Raw genomic sequence first — 18,155 nt, 5'->3', positions numbered from 1 at the left:
AGATCTAACCTTTTGTTCCATGGTTTAGGTATATAGTTGATTAATGGTGCTTAACTCTCACCCTATTCGTCACATGATCTATACGTCATTCCTTAGTTTTGTTTCTACATACCACAGTACATGTATTTTCCCCAAGTTTAGAAAACAAGAAAAGGTTTAAAAGTGGGGACATGAACTCACAGATTTGTGTATCCTGCGTCGTAAACTTCACCTGGCTTGTCTTGTAGGCGTCGTAACCTATATGTGTTCTATGTACGTTGTTGGATCGTTGTGTGACCCTAACGAGTTAATCCGATGAGTTCAGCATCAAAAACAAAGGCGGAATCAGTGTAATTGATGTAAAACAGCTTGTTCCTTTCTAATTATCTTCTTATTGATTGATTCTGAGCTTTTTACAATTCTGATAACAATTCGGCAGCACCTCGGCTCTGAATCTATGACTTAATTCTGTTTCAAATGAACATGGCACAACAATATTTATAGGCGAAGCTAATTCCGCTTGAAATAGTTCATGCGGAATTAAGTTTCAACCGGAATTACTAATTCCGTGCGGAATTAGTTAATTTCGCTTAAGACTACTAATTCCGTTTGAAATGTCTTAGGCACCTTTCAAGCGGAATTACCTTTAACATTGTTTTCTCGTTTTGTGTGCCCTGATCTATTTAATACATTACAAGACTCTATAAAGACGAAGTTAACAGACATCAGTGCATCAACAGACTCCCCCTTGGATGTTGACGAAGTCTTTAGCATTCAGTCTTCAGTCTTGATCTATCCCTCTCTGCCTTGAAATATCTTGACATTGTAAAAGCCTCCTACAATCTTCTATCTTCAAATTCTATCCTTCGATCTCCCCTTTGAATGTTGATCCAGAATCTTAACTCCCCCTTTCGCAGACTCCCCCTCTCGATATGCTGGGACTTGAATTCTGGTTCAAACTTTGACATTTTCTTTGCCATGGGGATCTTGACTCCTGTTTCCTGTTACTCAAACATATAATATTATAATATATTCAACCATAAACACTATTAACTGTTCATCAGTTTTAGAAATCCACTTAAGTATTCAGGTCCAAGTTAATGACCCTGTGTTAGTGCACTTACGTATGCTGACTACGTCTTACATCGAGTCTTGAAGTTGAACAGATCGGACATGGCACGGAAACCTAGAAATAGGAGTTTGTATAGGGTTCGCTTATATGTACATTCCTAGGTTCGCTTATATGTCAGTCTAGATCAAGGATCGCTCATGTATTACAATGCTAGGACCGCTTTTCTGTCACGGTTGTAGGACCGCTTATACGTACATGTACGTATAAGCGGACCAGTATGTCTATATATAGGTCCTTATGAGCGATCAGAAACATAGAGTTGAAGGTGTTTGTTCCGGTATGCTGCCGAAGTGCTGTCAAATCTTGTAATCTCGTACAATATCAATAATACAGCAAGTTTAAAGTGAATACAGATTCAATAGCACCGAATTACTAGTTTCCGCCTCTTAATTCGGATACGAACTTCTCTGAACGACTCAAACAGGGCCGAGAACGATCCTACAATTGGTATCAGAGCTCAGGAGGAGGAGTTCTTGCCATTTTAGCTGCATTTCTTCTGATTTTCTACACTTTCTTCACTTTTTCAAAAATTTTCACGGTAAAACAAGCTCAAAATCACACAGTGCACTCGGAATCATGAATTAACAAATCCTTGAAGTTTTCAGAACTAAAATCGACCTAGAAAGCTATTTTTAGAAGGTTCGCTTTTACGTACTCGCACAAAAAGTGACGTCATCAATCAGGACCGCTCCAAAATACACGTCTGGTTCGCTCCAAGGAACATTTTTGGGTTAGGTTCGCTCGAAAAATTCAGTTTGGATCGCTTTTAGTGACAATTTCTGGTCCGCTCGAACGGACATCGTTTGGGTTCGCTCATTCGGTTCGCTCTTTTGTCAATTCATCGGTTCGCTCGAAAGGCAGTTCGCTCGAAGGGTTATTTGTTTGGTCCGCTTATCTGATCAATAGTTGGTTTCGCTTTTGTGACAGTTCACTCTTTTGAACAATTGTATAAGATTTGGAATTTTGTGTGATCTCTGGACATTTGAACGATGGATACTGAATTTTATAACGCTTTTGCTACTCCAACCTCGATTACTCAGAGTGCTTTGATTGAAAACGAAACCGGAACGTCTCAAAAACCACCGAAACTCATGGATATTGACGATTACAACGTGCGGTCTGAACGTTTTGGCAATTGGGTAGAAGCTTATCATCTTGATGCGTGGGAACACACTGAAGAACCATATGTTAAACCCACAAAGAACGATGTTGTGAATGGTACTCCGCTAACACTTAGAGAGATGAGTACTGCAGATAAAAAGAAATATCGTGATGAGAAACTGATGGTGAGTTTGCTTCAGCAAGCTATAAAAGAAGATATCTTGATACTGCTTCAACATGACGGAACTGCATATTCAATGTGGACAGAATTGGAAGCAAAGTTTACAGGAAGTGATGATATGTTAAAGAACAAAATGTCTCTCATGAAGAAAGAATTTGATTTGTTTCGGGGATTGAAAAATGAAAATACCAAGCATATTATTGATAGATATCGCAACTTGGTGAGAAATATGACAAAGTTAGGTATTAAGAAAGATACTGATGAATTAATTGAAAAACTTGCAGATGCGCTTCCATATGAAACATGGGGAACATTTTTGATGATGCTGAAGTCCAACAAAGCAGAATATAAAAAGATGAAGCTAGGAGACTTCATAAAGCATTTGGAAGCTCAAGAGATGGAGCAGAGAAAGATCGCTAGGATGAAGAACTACGATGGAGAACAGGATATCAGTTTGTACTACAAGCATGGTGTTACTGATTCAACAAAGTTTTCTCCTAAGATCGAAACTGCTTACAGTGTTAAAGATTCTTCTAAGAAGACGGCATCTCAAGGATCAAGCAACAGCACAAGATTTTCATCTTTCGATCCTAACATCTCTATAACAAAGAATGGTAGAAAACTTCAGTGTAACATTGTGTTAAGCCTTGAAAATGATCAAGACTACACTGAAGATATTGCAAAAAATCAAATGTCTTTGTTAAGGATGATTTTAGAGTCTTATAGTTGTTTTGTTGCAGGGAAGATCGGAAATCCAATGCTCACAAAAGAGGATTACGATCAAATTGATGCTGAAGAAATGGAATTGATGGACATTAAATGGTGTATGGCTAGTGTGATGAGACGTGCTGAAAAGTTTAAACAAATTACCGGCCGTGATGATTTTCGTGATGCAAATGTTTCAGCTTTAGGTTTTGATAAATCTAAAGTTACATGTTTTCGTTGTAGGGAGAAGGGACATTTCAAGAGGGAATGCAAAAACCGTGAAGCTACCGGTGCCCAGAATCCTTTCGGAAACAATGATTATCACAAGAAGGCCATTTATCATCAAATCACACCACCTGCACAGGCACAAACAGCTCATGGGAGAGATGTGATAGATAATTCGAAGAGAGCATGTGTTGTTAGTCAGGGAAAATATGATAATTTTACCTGGGAAAAATATCTTCCGAAAGACAGCAAAGTGTGTTTGGCTGAGCAAGATGATGAGAAATTGTCTGAAGGTTTTACCTGGGATGATTTTTGTCCAGATCAAAATCTTATGGCCAAAGAAATGTCTAAAAACACTTCTCAGGTTTTTTATGCTAATGCTTATGATTTGAAATGTGCAGAAAGGTGCAGAAAAGTCATAGAAGCTGCTGAAGAAAAACGAAGAAGGATTAGAGAAGAAGCAGAAGAGGAAGAGAGATTGAAAGAAGAAGCAAAAGCTGAGAAAAGAAGAAGAGCTGAGTTTTTACAACCGAGCAGAAATGTTAAAGAAGTTCCAGAATATGAAGTGAAGATTGATGTAGAACAAGTTGAAGTTACTGAAAAGTGCTTAAACTGTGATTCGCTGATTAAGCAGAACAATGAGCTGCTGCACAATATTCATAAGTTGAAAGAATCATATGATACTATGAACAGAGAAATCAACAAATATACAGATTCTGATGGTGAACAAGCTGAAGCTATGAATACTTTGAAAATAGCTTATCTGAGACAGCTTGATACGGCAAACTATAACATAAAGAAATGTGCACATCTCGAACTGGAATTGGCAACACAAAAGATAGAAACTGAGAAAGTCAAGAAATTATTAGATAGTTACTCATGTTCTACTTTTGTGGTTGACAGGATTTATCCGGTGGTGAAGGATTTGAAGACATTCAAAGAAGAGCAGACATCGGATGAAGAAAAATGTGTGACAAATGTTGAAGAAAAGTTGAAAGCTTCTGGTAAGAAACCGAGTGTATCCTACAATAGATGTCCGCCCCCGGTCGAAGATGGATATTCACCTCGAAATCCAAATTCAGAAAGAGTCAATAAAGCGATAAATTTGAAATGGGAATCTGGGTCGTCGGATAACTTACCAGAAAGTATTGATGTCACATATACGTCATCAGACACTGATCATGAGTCAAAGTTGATAAAAAGTATGGTCGATCAGGTGTTAGACAGCGATGACAATGAGGTGTCAAAACTGAAGTCAAAACCCGAGTCAAAGTCTGGGTCCAGTGCGTCAAAGCCAATAGTCAAAAAGGACAAACGGGTTTATGATAAAGAATTTTTACTTTCAAAATCTAATTTGAATGATGAATTATTCAAAGTGGCATATACTTTGAAAGGTTCTGACAAATTATATTCTGACGAGAGTTTTCCAATAAGAAGTGTCAGACTTGAAATGATTCAAAAGGTTTTCAAAATAACAAAAATTAATATTTCTGAAATAAAAGATTTTAATCTTAATGGAAAACCTAAACAATACACTTCAAGAGATCAACAAAGAATCAACAAGAAAATGGGTTACAATTGTGGTTATAGTTTCCGACAGAAACCAAACCATAATCGTAATTACAAAAAGAAAGGTCTTGGTTTTGTTCCACAGAAAAACTATAAAAATGAAAAAGTTTATAAACCAAAAACAATGTTTGTTGCAGGAAAAAAACCAGAAGCTGAAAAAGAAAAATCATTCAGAAATCAGACGAATCAAGAATTCCTTGTTAAGAAGTAAGAGGACTTGAAGAAGAAGGAAGATCCGAAGAAGGTTGAAAAGAGATCTTGTTTTCAGTGTAAAGCTGTGGGTCATGTTGCGAGAGATTGTCCAAAGACATTTCGACCAAAACAAGAAGTTTCAAGAAAAATGAAAGAAAAAATTGTTGAGAAAACTGAACTGTCAACCCGGAAGTTCACAGGCTTTGAGAATTCAACTTTTGAAAAAGGAGAGTCTTCAAAGAGTGCTTCCAAAAGAATAGACAATGCTACAAATCAGAAATGGGTTGTAAAAGGTTCAGGTAAAAAGTCTGGTGATGAATCTGATTCCATAAAATCAGAGGAGCCACGTGTTGAGAAAAAGATTGAAAAGAAAGTTCCGAAAGTGGACAATGTGAATTTTCCGCCACTAAATGCTAAAAATTACAAATCTAAAATCGGAAAAGTTGAAATTTCAAATCAATTTTATTCTGACAAGAAGAAAATTGATGTTGAAAAAACTTTTAACGGAAATGTAAAACGCATCTTTGGAAAAATGGTCAGTGGTAAGGCCCAAAGCATTAGGATTTTTATGCTTCCAAAGGATGGGTTTACAAGTCGGTTGAAAGGAATGATGAAAACGATGAGGTTACACCCAAGGAAGGTCAGGCTTCGGTGGATATATTCTTCAAAGAATAAAAACCTGACTTACCGGAGATCCCAAGATGGTATTGTGGATCATGAATCAGCATCTTTCTAAATCTGTTTGTGAGGTTTTTTTGCAGGACTTGCCGGAACTCCCAGATTTGTAAGTGTGGAGTAGGAATCGGCACCTTGAGAATTCAACCAAAAGACGGTAATTGGTTGAAAAACAGGTTTGAAATGTTTTATTGCAAAACCTACAAGTGGTTGTATGGTTGTGATTGTTGTAAATCTTACATATGGTTAAATCAAGGTCATTAAATTGAACTTGACTTAACTATCATTCATGAAATTGGTAAACAACGTGATGATTTGAACCCCAATTTTTACAAGACGTAAAAACAACTAAACTTATTTTTCGAAAAAACCATTCTGATTAAAACAAACTTGAGTGTTTTGAAATCATTATGGGACAATAGTTTGTTGTGAGGGGGAGTTCTGATTGTTTAAGCCAAAATCATGATAAAACTAAAAAATGAGTTTTTGTTGCATAAAAGAGGAAATGATAGTACATCAGTGGACTATCACGGCACGCTAAAGATTTGAAAAGTCAAAATGTGATAAACAATCTTACTGCAGATGTGTCAGTAGATTTTCGCACATTTAGTAAGATGAAACGAGATATAAACCTAAATTCGAACTTGTTTAATTCGTGGGTAACTATTCTTGGATATATGGGTAACCCCCGAAATCTTGTTTGAAAGGTCCCGTATTCTGAGATACTAGGTCTTTATGCTCAGTGATATCTGGGGTATTATTCCGGGACTTCTGCTGTATGGAAATACTGACCTAGTCCCCGAATAATACTTTCTGCTAAAAGCTTTGAAATACAAGCTCGCCCTCAGCAATCTGATTAAACAATAAAATTGATAGTCGTTGCTGTTGTAAAAAAGATCTTCTAAAGGGGACCCACCAAAAGTCGAGCCGTCATCTCTCTGCTGAACGGAAGTTCTGACCTGAGCTCTCACGGTTTCGCATCTACCCCTTTACAGATATCATCTGTGGTATACTCACCTGTAAGACTGAATATTTGGGATCTGGATACGGGAGTATATTCAAGTGGAGTAATACACAATTAAGTTTAAGTCTCTAAAACATTAATATCGTATCTCGAATCAATTGAAATCTGTGTGAAAATTTAAGTGGACAAACATACTGATAATCTAGGTAAATTGTTTAGAACTAAATATGTAATCAAGCTTAACGGTGTTCTGTTAGTGCACTTATGTCTGCTGACTACGTCTTACATCGAGTCTTGAAGTTGAATAGATCGGACATGGCACGGAAACCTAGAAATAGGAGTTTGTATAGGGTTCGCTTATATGTACATTCCTAGGTTCGCTTATATGTCAGTCTAGATCAAGGATCGCTCATGTGTTACAATGCTAGGACCGCTTTTCTGTCACGGTTGTAGGACCGCTTATACGTACATGTACGTATAAGCGGACCAGTATGTCTATATATAGGTCCTTATGAGCGATCAGAAACATAGAGTTGAAGGTGTTTGTTCCGGTATGCTGCCGAAGTGCTGTCAAATCTTGTAATCTCGTACAATATCAATAATACAGCAAGTTTAAAGTGAATACAACTTCAATAGCACCGAATTACTAGTTTCCGCCTCTTAATTCGGATACGAACTTCTCTGAACGACTCAAACAGGGCCGAGAACGATCCTACACCCTGATTACTCAATTTATCTACCAAGTCCAACTTAATGACCTTGGTTGATCTGAGACAAAAACAGACTGATTTTTGTTCAACATTTTTCTGAAAAATTACAAGTTTCAAGTTAATGAACTTGTTTAAACTTCCCATTTTCTCAAATAATATGTTAAGCTCCCAACTCATCATCCAGCTTAGAATCTTTCTGCATCTGCTCCAACTTTCTGAATCTGAAGATCAACACTCCACTTTGGTTTGTCGGAAAATAAAACAGAAATGAAAAATCTTTTTGGATTTTTAATAAAGTTTCTAAACTAGAAAATGAATTACAGAAATTAAAATGCGGAATGTAAATGTCACACTCCGACCACGAAGAACATACAAAACGTGGCGGAAACGTCGAGGAGTGTTGTAACAGAATTTATTGTTTCAAATCCATGACAATTGAAGTTTCGTTTTATTAATCAAACATGAAAGTTTACATTGTTTTAAATAAGAACCAAAGAGTACATAACATAAATTAACTAGTTCTTGTCTCGTTTTAAGTCACTAAGGCACAGGTCCGCCTAAGTATGTCTTGATAAGTCCTATGCATCATCTCCTGAAAACACATGTGAAAATAGGTACGTCAGCATAAAAATGCATGTGAGATACATAGGTTTTGTGAAAACAGAATTCATGACTTATGTTTGAGAAAATGTTTAGTCATGAACCTTGTAATTTGCTTTGTCTTGTAAATCATTTGAAAAACGATAAGATCAGATGATATGTAAAAAAAATAAGAGAATAATGTATGGTTAAATGAATAACCATGTAAAATGAGTTTGTATAAGATAAGTTGTTTGTAAATCAATGTCTTGTGAAAAGTGTGTTATTTGTATAAAATGTTATATGTCTCAAACTGAAATGAATCAAATAACGCTACGATATGTAATACCATACAAACACTTATATATAGGAAGTACCAGCGGCGTATCCACCATGCTTGTATCATATTACACACGCCTCGTTACTTAGATCACTTACTCAAACCAAACCATCAAGATGAAATGTTTACCAATTGTAGAAATGTTTATGTATAATCAAATGTAAATCATGTCAACAGATACAACTGGTTCACACGGTTCAATGGTTTCAAACGGTTCATATAATCAACGGGTTAAGACGGTTCACATAGTCAAATGGTTAGAATGGTTCAAAATGTAGTATAATGTGTTAATATGCTGGATGAGCATATGCAACAGAAATGCAATGTAAAACAATGTACTAAGTATGCACACAATGGGCGTACGTAGCATGAAATGTATTGTAAAGTGATGTACTAAGTATGCACACAATGGGCATATATAGCAATAAATGTAATGAAATCATGTACTATAAATGTACTAATGAACATAGCAAGTATATGATGTGAAAACAAGAAAGCATGAAAGTAACAAGTAGGCACATGTGTTTTACCCCAAAACAGTTTGGAAAACAGAAAAAGAGGGGTCTATGTACTCACCTGAGATTGCTTTGAAGTTCTTGTATAACAACCAGATAATACTAGAGATCACGGATATCAAACGGCACCTAATATAGGTAACTATGTTAATATACCGGACCTAAATCGGAGGATTTGGATAGAATGAGGGTTTGTAAACCAAACGAGTATGGAGACTCGTGTAATATGGTTTAACAAAGCCTACATACTAAAATGAAACCTAACCTAAGTGCTTACGACCCATTACGACCCGTTTAGGTAGCTTATGCTACCTTAACGCGTCGTTCGCGTAAAACGCGTTTGGAACGCCTAACGTCGTGACCATAAGGTATAACCTCGGAAGGTTATTCCCTATACAACTATGGTCACCTAAAGTGTTTGGTCGGATCCTAATGATCGACCAAATGGGTCGGGTTCGAAAGTATAAGCGATTGTTTAGATCGCTTACCTTACGACCCTACATAAGCACTATACTAAAAGTGACGAGCTAAGCATGTTAGAACATGCTTAACTAAGTTTAGAAAACAGGTTTGGTATCAAAACAAATGGTTTTGATACCCACGAGTAGTTTGGTTACAAAATACGCAAGAATGCGCATTTTGGCCGAAACTACGACTCGTCACTGAGCCTAGATAACGTGGTAATTAGTAGGTATAGTCACAATGGACTATAACCATCGTGATCACGCTCACGTTATGAAGTTCAAACGAACTTCGGGTTGACCATAGGCTGGTCAACGCAGAAAGTCAAATATAGTTTGACTTTAGGACTAGAAAGCGATTAAAAGAACGAAAGAACACTTACGAAGGGTCCCCGAAAGCTAATCTCGATCCAGGAGCTCAGGTATGAAGCAAAGGCCTCAACTTAGAGCTTTAGATCAGATTTTTGTGGGTTTTAGCCAAAATAGGGGGGTATTTATAGGAAAAGCAAGACCGTTAGGATCGTTTCTTGAATATCGTGCCATGATCTAATCCGTACACTTGTCGCAAAGTTGTGGTGGCTTATTTTGCCCCCACCATAGGGTTTTGACAAGTGGCATTGCCCTTTGGAGGTTTCTAAGGGCTGTTTACAGCTGAAAAATGACTTTTGCTGATCAGAAGGGGCCTCGCGTGACGCCAAGGGGGCTAGGTGTCACGCTAAGGTCCCCCTGTTCAGCAAACACTTTCCAATGTTTTCATTTCAGTCCCCGTTGCGTATTAAGGCCATTTCCGACATGTTTAAGGCTCGTTAAGCCATTTTCAAGGCCCTAAAATGATTCCTAAACATTGTGGACATGAAACATGCTAAAAAATATGCCGGATGTTGGCTCGTTTAGTCGTACGATCATGATGTCCGGTTAATTATGACGGAATGCGCATAAGCGCGAAAAACGATCCAAATTGCACGACGAATGGATTTTTCTCATGCCAAACACTAAGGCATAATATTATGATGCTTACATAAATTTTTGGATGTCCGGATGTATTCAGAACGTAAGTTATGCGCGAAAGTGCAAACTTATGCACTTTTTGACACTTTTAGTCCCTGAATGATCCAAAAGTTTATTTTAGCATACCGAACCCCTCAAAGCCTATTTCTAAGCTATGTAAAGGATATTTATGGTATGTTTAACTTATGGACATGTTCCGGAATGTCTGTTTTAGTACGAATCGTCATACTTTCGCAGTTTATCAAGTTTAGTCCCTGTAAGCGAATAAACTTATTTTTGCCATACCAAAGCCTTCAAAACTTATTTCTAAGTTATGTAAAGGTTATTTAAGGTATGTTAAGCCTATTTCACTATTCCGGAGTGTTTGTTGCATTAAACTGGTTATATTTACGCATCAGCGCGCGTATAACCTTCTAGAAAGCGATTTAGAGCTTCAAATCGAACAAGAGTTGATATGTGCAAAAGATACACATTTTTATACAGATCCCAAGTATGAAATACAATATTTCATTGGCCTGCTATTTGTTTGATGGTCTTAGTGACCCAGGTGTCACAGTAAACTATTTACAAACATATTTTTGGTGAGCGTGTTAGGGAATCATATCAGCTTTTGACAAGTTACTAGCACCATTAAGCTTGATAACATATTATGTCTTAAACGATTCACTTAGATTGTCGATATACTGATCCTCTTAAATTTTCATACAAACTTCAATTTGTTCAGGATACGATTTTAGGTGAATTAATGACTTAAACTTATATGTGTGTCCCATCTCTTGAATATACTCCCGTATCCATATCCCAATATTCAGTCTTACAGGTGAGTATACCTAGATGATATCTATAAAAGGTTAAATGCGAAACCATGAGAGCTCAGGTCAGAACTTCCGTTCAGCAGAGAGATGACGGTTCGACTTTAGGTGTGTTCCCTTTAGAGAATCTTTTCTTCAACAGCACATGATTAACATTTTGCAATGTGTCATCATTTTTTATGCTGGGGGTGAGCTTTAAAAGCACGCAGAAAGTATTATACGGGGACTAGGCCATTGCTTCCGCAAAATCAGAAGTCCCGGGATAATACCCCAGATATCACTGAGTATAAAGACCTAGTATCTCAGAAAGAGGGACCTTTCAAATAAGATTTCAGGGTTACCTATATATCCAAGATTTGTTCCCCACAAAATAAGAAAGTTTGAATTTTAGGTTTATATCCCAAACAAGATTTACTGAATGTATAAAAACCTATCGTCATATCATCAGCGAGACTGTTTAAAGCTTTAAAACTTTACATTTCTTTAGCATACTGTAACTGTCAAGCCGATGTACTATCATTTTCCCTTTTTACACAAGCTCTTTTTCAGTTTTCTATTGTTTTTGGATTTTGAAATCTTCTCATGTTTTTGGATTTTTGAAATTTTTACTGTTTTTGTATTTTCTGAAAATATAATACTCCCCATAAACACCAAAACAAGTAAAAAAATCGACAAACCATTGCAGATTGTTTCTCAACATCATCATCTACAATGTTATCCTCATCAACGCCAATAATCCCATCCGTCATCGATAAAAGCTTCATACCATTTAGTTTTAAAAGATATTTAAACCGAGTTTTGTCAAATGCTTTCTGTTTATCAGTGTGGATTTTCTCAATTCGTATCAACTTCTTCTCGAAGCAATCACGAATGAAGTGATGACGAATTTCGATGTGTTTCGTTTTAGCGTGATGAACAGGATTATTTTGTTATATTTATCGCGGCCTCATTATCAACAAAGATAGGGGTGTTAAGAAATTGCAAACCATAGTCACGCATCTGTTGCTGGATCCACAAGATCTGAGAGCAGCAACTGCTAGCAGATACATACTCAGCTTCACATGTGGATAGAGCCACAGAGGTTTGCTTCTTACATTGCCAGGTGACCAAACGTGGTCCAAAGAACTGACAACCCGCTGTTGTTGATTTTGCGTTAACTTTGCAGCTTCCGAAGTCGGAATCAGAATACCCTTCGAACGTGAAATTTCCTGTTTTTGGATACCACAACCCCAATAATGGAGTTCCTTTCAGGTAGCGTAATATCCGTTTCACAATCACCATATGCGAAGCTCTGGGGCTTGACTGAAACCATGCTGCAAGGCACGTCGGATACATGATATCGGGTCTTGAAGCAGTTAACTACATCAGCGATCCGATCATGGAACGATACATCGTTTCATCTACCCTGTCTCCGGTGAGATCCAGATTTATCCCATGGTTCGTCGCTAACGGGGTTGACGCTGGAGTAGATCCTGACATCCCAAATTTCTCTAAGATATCATGAACATACTTTGTCTGATGTATGAAAATTCCCTCAGGTAGTTGATCAACTTGAAGTCCCAAGAAGAATTTCATCTCCCCCATCGATGACATTTCAAACTTTTGCTTCATAACTTTTTCAAAGTCTTTACACAAACTTTCATTCGTTGACCCAAATATAATGTCGTCCACGTATATCTGAACCATCAGAAGAAGTCCGTCGACCTCTTTGGTGAAGAGAGTGGCATCCACTTTTCCACAGATGAAGCTGTTGGCTAGTAGGTGATGAGACAATGTCTCGTACCAAGCTCTCAGGGCCTGGTGTAAACCATACAGCGCCTTATCCAGTAAATAAACCTTGTCTTTGTGGACTGGGTCGGTGAAGCCCGGTGGCTGTCCGACATATACCTCCTATTTTACCTTCCCGTAGAGAAACGCCGATTTCACATCTAGTTGATATACTTTGAAATTTTTCCACGATGCAAATGCCAGAAAGATTCTAATCACTTCTAGTCGAGCCACGGGAGCATATACTTCAGTGAAATCAATACCCTCCTGTTGACTAAAGCCCTGGACTACGAGTCGAGCTTTGTTTCGTATAATAACCCCTCGATCATCTCTCTTGCATTTAAACACCCATTTTGTGTTAATTTTCCTGTGACCATCAGGCAAATCTACTAACTTCTCTACTCCTAACTTTTCAAACTGGCTCAGTTCCTCCTGCATCGCGTTGACCCAAGAATCTTCAGTTAGCGCCTCTTTGTAAGTTCGCGGTTCGATCTGCGAAATAAAACAACTTAGTGAAAACTCAGTTTGCAAAGGTGCTGCTGTAGAATAAAAGCAAGTAAGGCCTTGGTCAATTTGTCGTCTAGTGCGGACGCCTGATTGTAATTCTCCAATAATCAGCTCTTCTGGATGGTATGAAAGTGTTCTTGGCATCACCTCGCCTGGAACATCTACCTCGCCCTCCAGATTTGTGATATTTTGATCTGCACTTTGTTCACCGACTAGAATAGATTGACTTGAAATCTGAATTTGCTCCCCCTCAGAATCTGAATCACCATGGTCAAATACTGGTCTGTTATCAGATTCTTGATTATCATTCTCTACTGTCTGATTATCTTGAGCAACTTCATTTTGTTGAATATCATCATGTTCTCCAGCATTGCTTGGACCTGCTTCATCGTCATTTGAAGAATGCCTTTGACGTCTTGAAGACTCAGCTGGGAACCTTTCCTGTGATGACTCATACTCTCTCAGAATATCCAACTCGTCAAAAAAGTCTTCTTCTTCTTCCTCTTCTTTTTCCATGTCAAACGAATTCCACAAAGTGTCATAATGAAAACGCCATGAATCGCCGGAATTTTGCGGTGGCATTGTATAGCCTTGACATTCAACATTATGCACCTCAATAATCCGCTTCAAGTTTGGAACATAGACTCGTCTCAAAGGACTTGAGTAACCCACAAATACTCCCTCAATACTCTTTGGACCAAACTTTCCAAAAGGTTCTAGAACTGTACAGGGAGACCCAAACGGTTCTAAATACATTAGGTTCGGCTTGAGATTATTGATCAACTCGAAACATGTTTTGTTGAATTTCTTGACAGTGAGAACCCGGTTGAGCGTATAGCATGCGGCTGATACTGCTTCTGCCCAAAAGTTAATAGGTAATTTTGAATCAGCAAGCATCGTCCTGGCCATTTCAATTAGTGTCTTATTCTTTCTTTCAGCTACTCCATTCTGTTGTGGAGTGTAAGGAGCACTAAATTCATGCAATATACCTCTTTCATCACAAAACTCTTCCATCTTGACATTCTTGAACTCAGTACCATTGTCACTACGTAATTTTCTAATGTGTGTCTGGTACAAGTTTTCCATCTTCTTGAAAAGCGTCATCAAACGATCAAACGTCTCATCTTTTGACTTCAGAAATAATACCCAAGAAAATCTTGAATAATCGTCTGTGACTACAAGGCAATAGAGATCCCCAGTAATACTTTTGACGTTCACTGGACCAAACAAATCCATATGAAGTCTCTCTAAAGGTCTTGAGATTGAATTTTATTTCTTCCCGGGGTGAGATTTTTTCTTTTGCTTTCCTTTGATGCAGCTAATGCACTCCCCCTCAAGATGAAAACCTTTCACATGAACACCAGTAACCAAATCATTGTGCACCAGGTGATTCATCTTTCGCAAATGTATATGACCCATTTTCCAGTGCCACAACTGTGATTCTTTCTCTGTTGCTCTAGACATGAAACAATGATCCTGACCCGTGGTTGTAGTTGCTACGCTCATATCTAACACGTACAGATCATTGACTCTTGGTGCTCTCATGATAATCCATTCTTCGGGAACAACAAATCCTGGTTTCAAGATCAAACATTCTTTGTATGTGAAGTGCGTTGTATACATCCTATCACAGATCTGGGAAATACTCAGAAGATTATTCTCAAGCTCGGCAATGTAATTAACTCTTTCAAACCTGACAATGCCATTGGATAACGTTCCTTCTCCAATAATCTTACCTCCTTGATTTCCAGCAAAACCTACATATCCTCCATTAAACCCTCTAACATCGTACAACAGGGTCTTCTTCCCTGTCATGTGCCGAGAAGCTCCACTATCCATAATCCAACGTGAAACAGATCTTGGAAGCTCCTGCACATGTCGCAATCACTTAGTTAGATTTTGATGTCACCCAAGCCTCTATCGACTTAGGTAACTGGACATCGAGGACAGTTCTTTTGGTGATCAATGGTGGAAAATTCTTGTCATTCATTTTTAAACTTTCTTCAGACCCAACCTCAACCTCTTTGTATAGGAAAAACTCATCTTTGTGAGGTTGACCAGATGGTTGGTGTTTCTTTGGAACATCTTTCTTCTCATAATTTTGCATTTCTTTCTCAAGTTTCACATAGTAATCCAAAGGAACATTAATCTTTACTGGTGTAGTAGAAGATGATTGTTTTTCCGACTCTGAAACCTTTGGTTTTGGAGAACTTGTTTTCTTTTCAACAACTTTCGGCTTCCATGTTTGTTGAGATGATGCAACCCGTTTGTATAACTTGTCATTTTTAGTTACCACATTTTTAACAGGTTCTGTTTTGACTTTAATGTTTTCGTTTTTCAAAACCTTTTGCTCAACAACCATTGGAGCTTTTCTTTTCACATCAACTTTCCTTTTCTGAATCTCAACAACTTCAATCTTAGGCTTCAAGTTGGTACACTTTCGTGCAATATGTCCAACTTGATTACGTTTGAAACATTTTCGGGTGTCAACTACCTGACTTGTGCCTTCAGACTGAGGCTGTGAGACCTTCTTCTCAAAGAACTCTTTGTTTGATTTTGAAAAGATTTTAGACTCTTCGTCAGAAAGTGAACTCGAACTTGAACTTTTCACCAACACCTTTTTCTCAGCAAACCTTCTGTTTTAAACATTCTTTTTCTGATAATTCTTACCACCCTGATATCCACCCGACCATTTGTTTTGTTTGTTATTATAAAAATGCGGTGGAACAACAGGCTTCTTATAGTAAGCTTTATCTTTTTCAAAATTCATTTACCTCTTTGTCTGATTTAAACTTTTTACTTCAGACATATCATCTTCAATCATTTTGAACACATTTGTCAATTTAGCAACATTAACATTCTCCAGTGGAAACTCAGAATCCGAATATAACTTATCCGATCCCAATATCTTGTACATGACAAGAGTAGTTTCTTCATTTAAGTTGTTTTTGGATTTTGGTTTCGGAATGTATTTGCCCAGAAAACATTCATCTTCCTCAGTAGTGTCACTTTCAGACTTTAAAACGTTTTCAACCACACTTTTCACAAATTCAGATTGGACACTATCTTCATCAGAAGATGAAGTGAATGTGACATCAATTGTGTCCGGAAGTTTCACTTCATGAATATCTTCATCATTAACCAGCCCTGATTGTTTCTTTGAATAATTGTTTAAAACTGGTGGTGGAACTTGATGATACCCCACCCATGTTCCATCCGAAAAGACATCTTCGCCTGCTTTGTTTTTCCCGATAGGTTTGGGAACAATGTGTTGCAAAACAAAGCTTGCGGAGTTGTAACTGCTCAGTTTTAACTGGATGCGTTCATTTTCAATTTTAGCTTCTTGAAATTGAAGTTTCAACTTAGCAATTTCATCCAGTTGCTGGTTGATTAACTCTTCCTTAACTCTAAGAACACCGGTCAGTTGAAGATTTTCTTTGTCTGTCTTACCATTTCTTTCATTAGAATCCTTAACCATTCGTTTTAGCCTTTCAAAATTTTCTGAGATTTGACGTTTTTCAAGAATCAATTTTTCATTTTCTTTCCTAATTCTTTCTACATCATTTTTATCATTTTCGATTTTCTCAGTTAATTCTTTTAATGTGTCGTTCGAAGCTTTTAGCAGTTTATCACGGTTTAAGATCTGATCTTCAACACTTCTGACTCTACTAGTAAGTTCTTCAGCCTTCTTACCACTGAGGTAAGCATTTGTACTACAAACTTTGCACTCTTTCATGCAATTTTTGCAGTTGTTTTCAGATTTAACATTCTTACCTGACACATGCGTATCATTTGTACTGACCTTATCTTTGGATTCAGTTCCAGAACCAGAAACTACCTCTAGTTCTTTTGCAGCTAGAACCTTGTCAGCCATCTTCCTCGAGTTTTCAGCGGTGAATTCTTGTGAAGTATCAATAATTCCATCATCGATCTTCTTTGGCTGCAGTTCTTTTTCTGTCTCTTTTTCTTTTTCTTTCTCATCGGCTTCTCCTTCTCCCCACCATTCTCTCTGTCTGGCTTCTTCTTCATCAGCAAGTTGTTTGGTGAGAACTTCAACATCAACAGTATCTGGATCCACAGCTATGTTCCCATTAGGATCGAGATAACATTCTCTATCAGGATCCCATCGCCTTGCTTTCTTTGCTTCCATCCATGTACGATAGATTTTGCCTTTCATGACTTGAGCTGTTGCCTTCCTGTTCACATACTTCACTTCTTCAGATCTGTTATCTTTAAATGGAACAATCTTTGCTGCTGCAAAGGCATAACCAACTGCGTCTTCCTCAGGTAAAACATCACTCCAATCATAACCTTCATCGTCATGAAAAACTGCAAGTGCCCTGGATTTCTCTTTGGGTGCCTCCTCTATCTGCTTCATCCTGGGAGGTTCTGCTTTATTCTGATGATAAATTGCCCTTTTGTAATAATCCTCTCGAAAAGGATTTGCAGTATCATCAGTGTAAGCATTTCAGCACTCACGCTTAAAGTGACCTTTCTGTTTACATTTAAAGCATGTCACTTTTGACTTGTCAAAGCCTAACTTGGTAGAAGGTCCACCAATAGACTGTCTTCCAGTAATCTCCATGAATCGCTGCGCTCTTCTCACAGCACTAGCCATACACCACCTTATATCAATCAACTCCATCTCCTCAGGGTCGATCTGATCGTAATCTTCCTTTGTTAGGTTGGTGTTGCCTATCTTTCCTGCAACGAGACTTTCGTACGATTCTAAC

At 37.7% G+C, this 18,155-nt stretch overlaps 1 pseudogene; it reads right to left on the bottom strand.

Moving 5' to 3' along the window:
- Window positions 1-17,800, bottom strand: part of LOC110900645 — a 33,116-nt pseudogene extending 15,316 nt beyond the window's left edge.
- Window positions 17,801-18,155: the final 355 nt, after the last annotated feature.

Source organism: Helianthus annuus, chromosome 13 (assembly GCF_002127325.2).
Source record: "Helianthus annuus cultivar XRQ/B chromosome 13, HanXRQr2.0-SUNRISE, whole genome shotgun sequence".
Classification (NCBI taxonomy): Eukaryota; Viridiplantae; Streptophyta; class Magnoliopsida; order Asterales; family Asteraceae; genus Helianthus; species Helianthus annuus.
The sequence above is the reverse complement of the archived record's forward strand: the minus strand, read 5'-3'. Positions and strand labels throughout refer to the sequence as shown.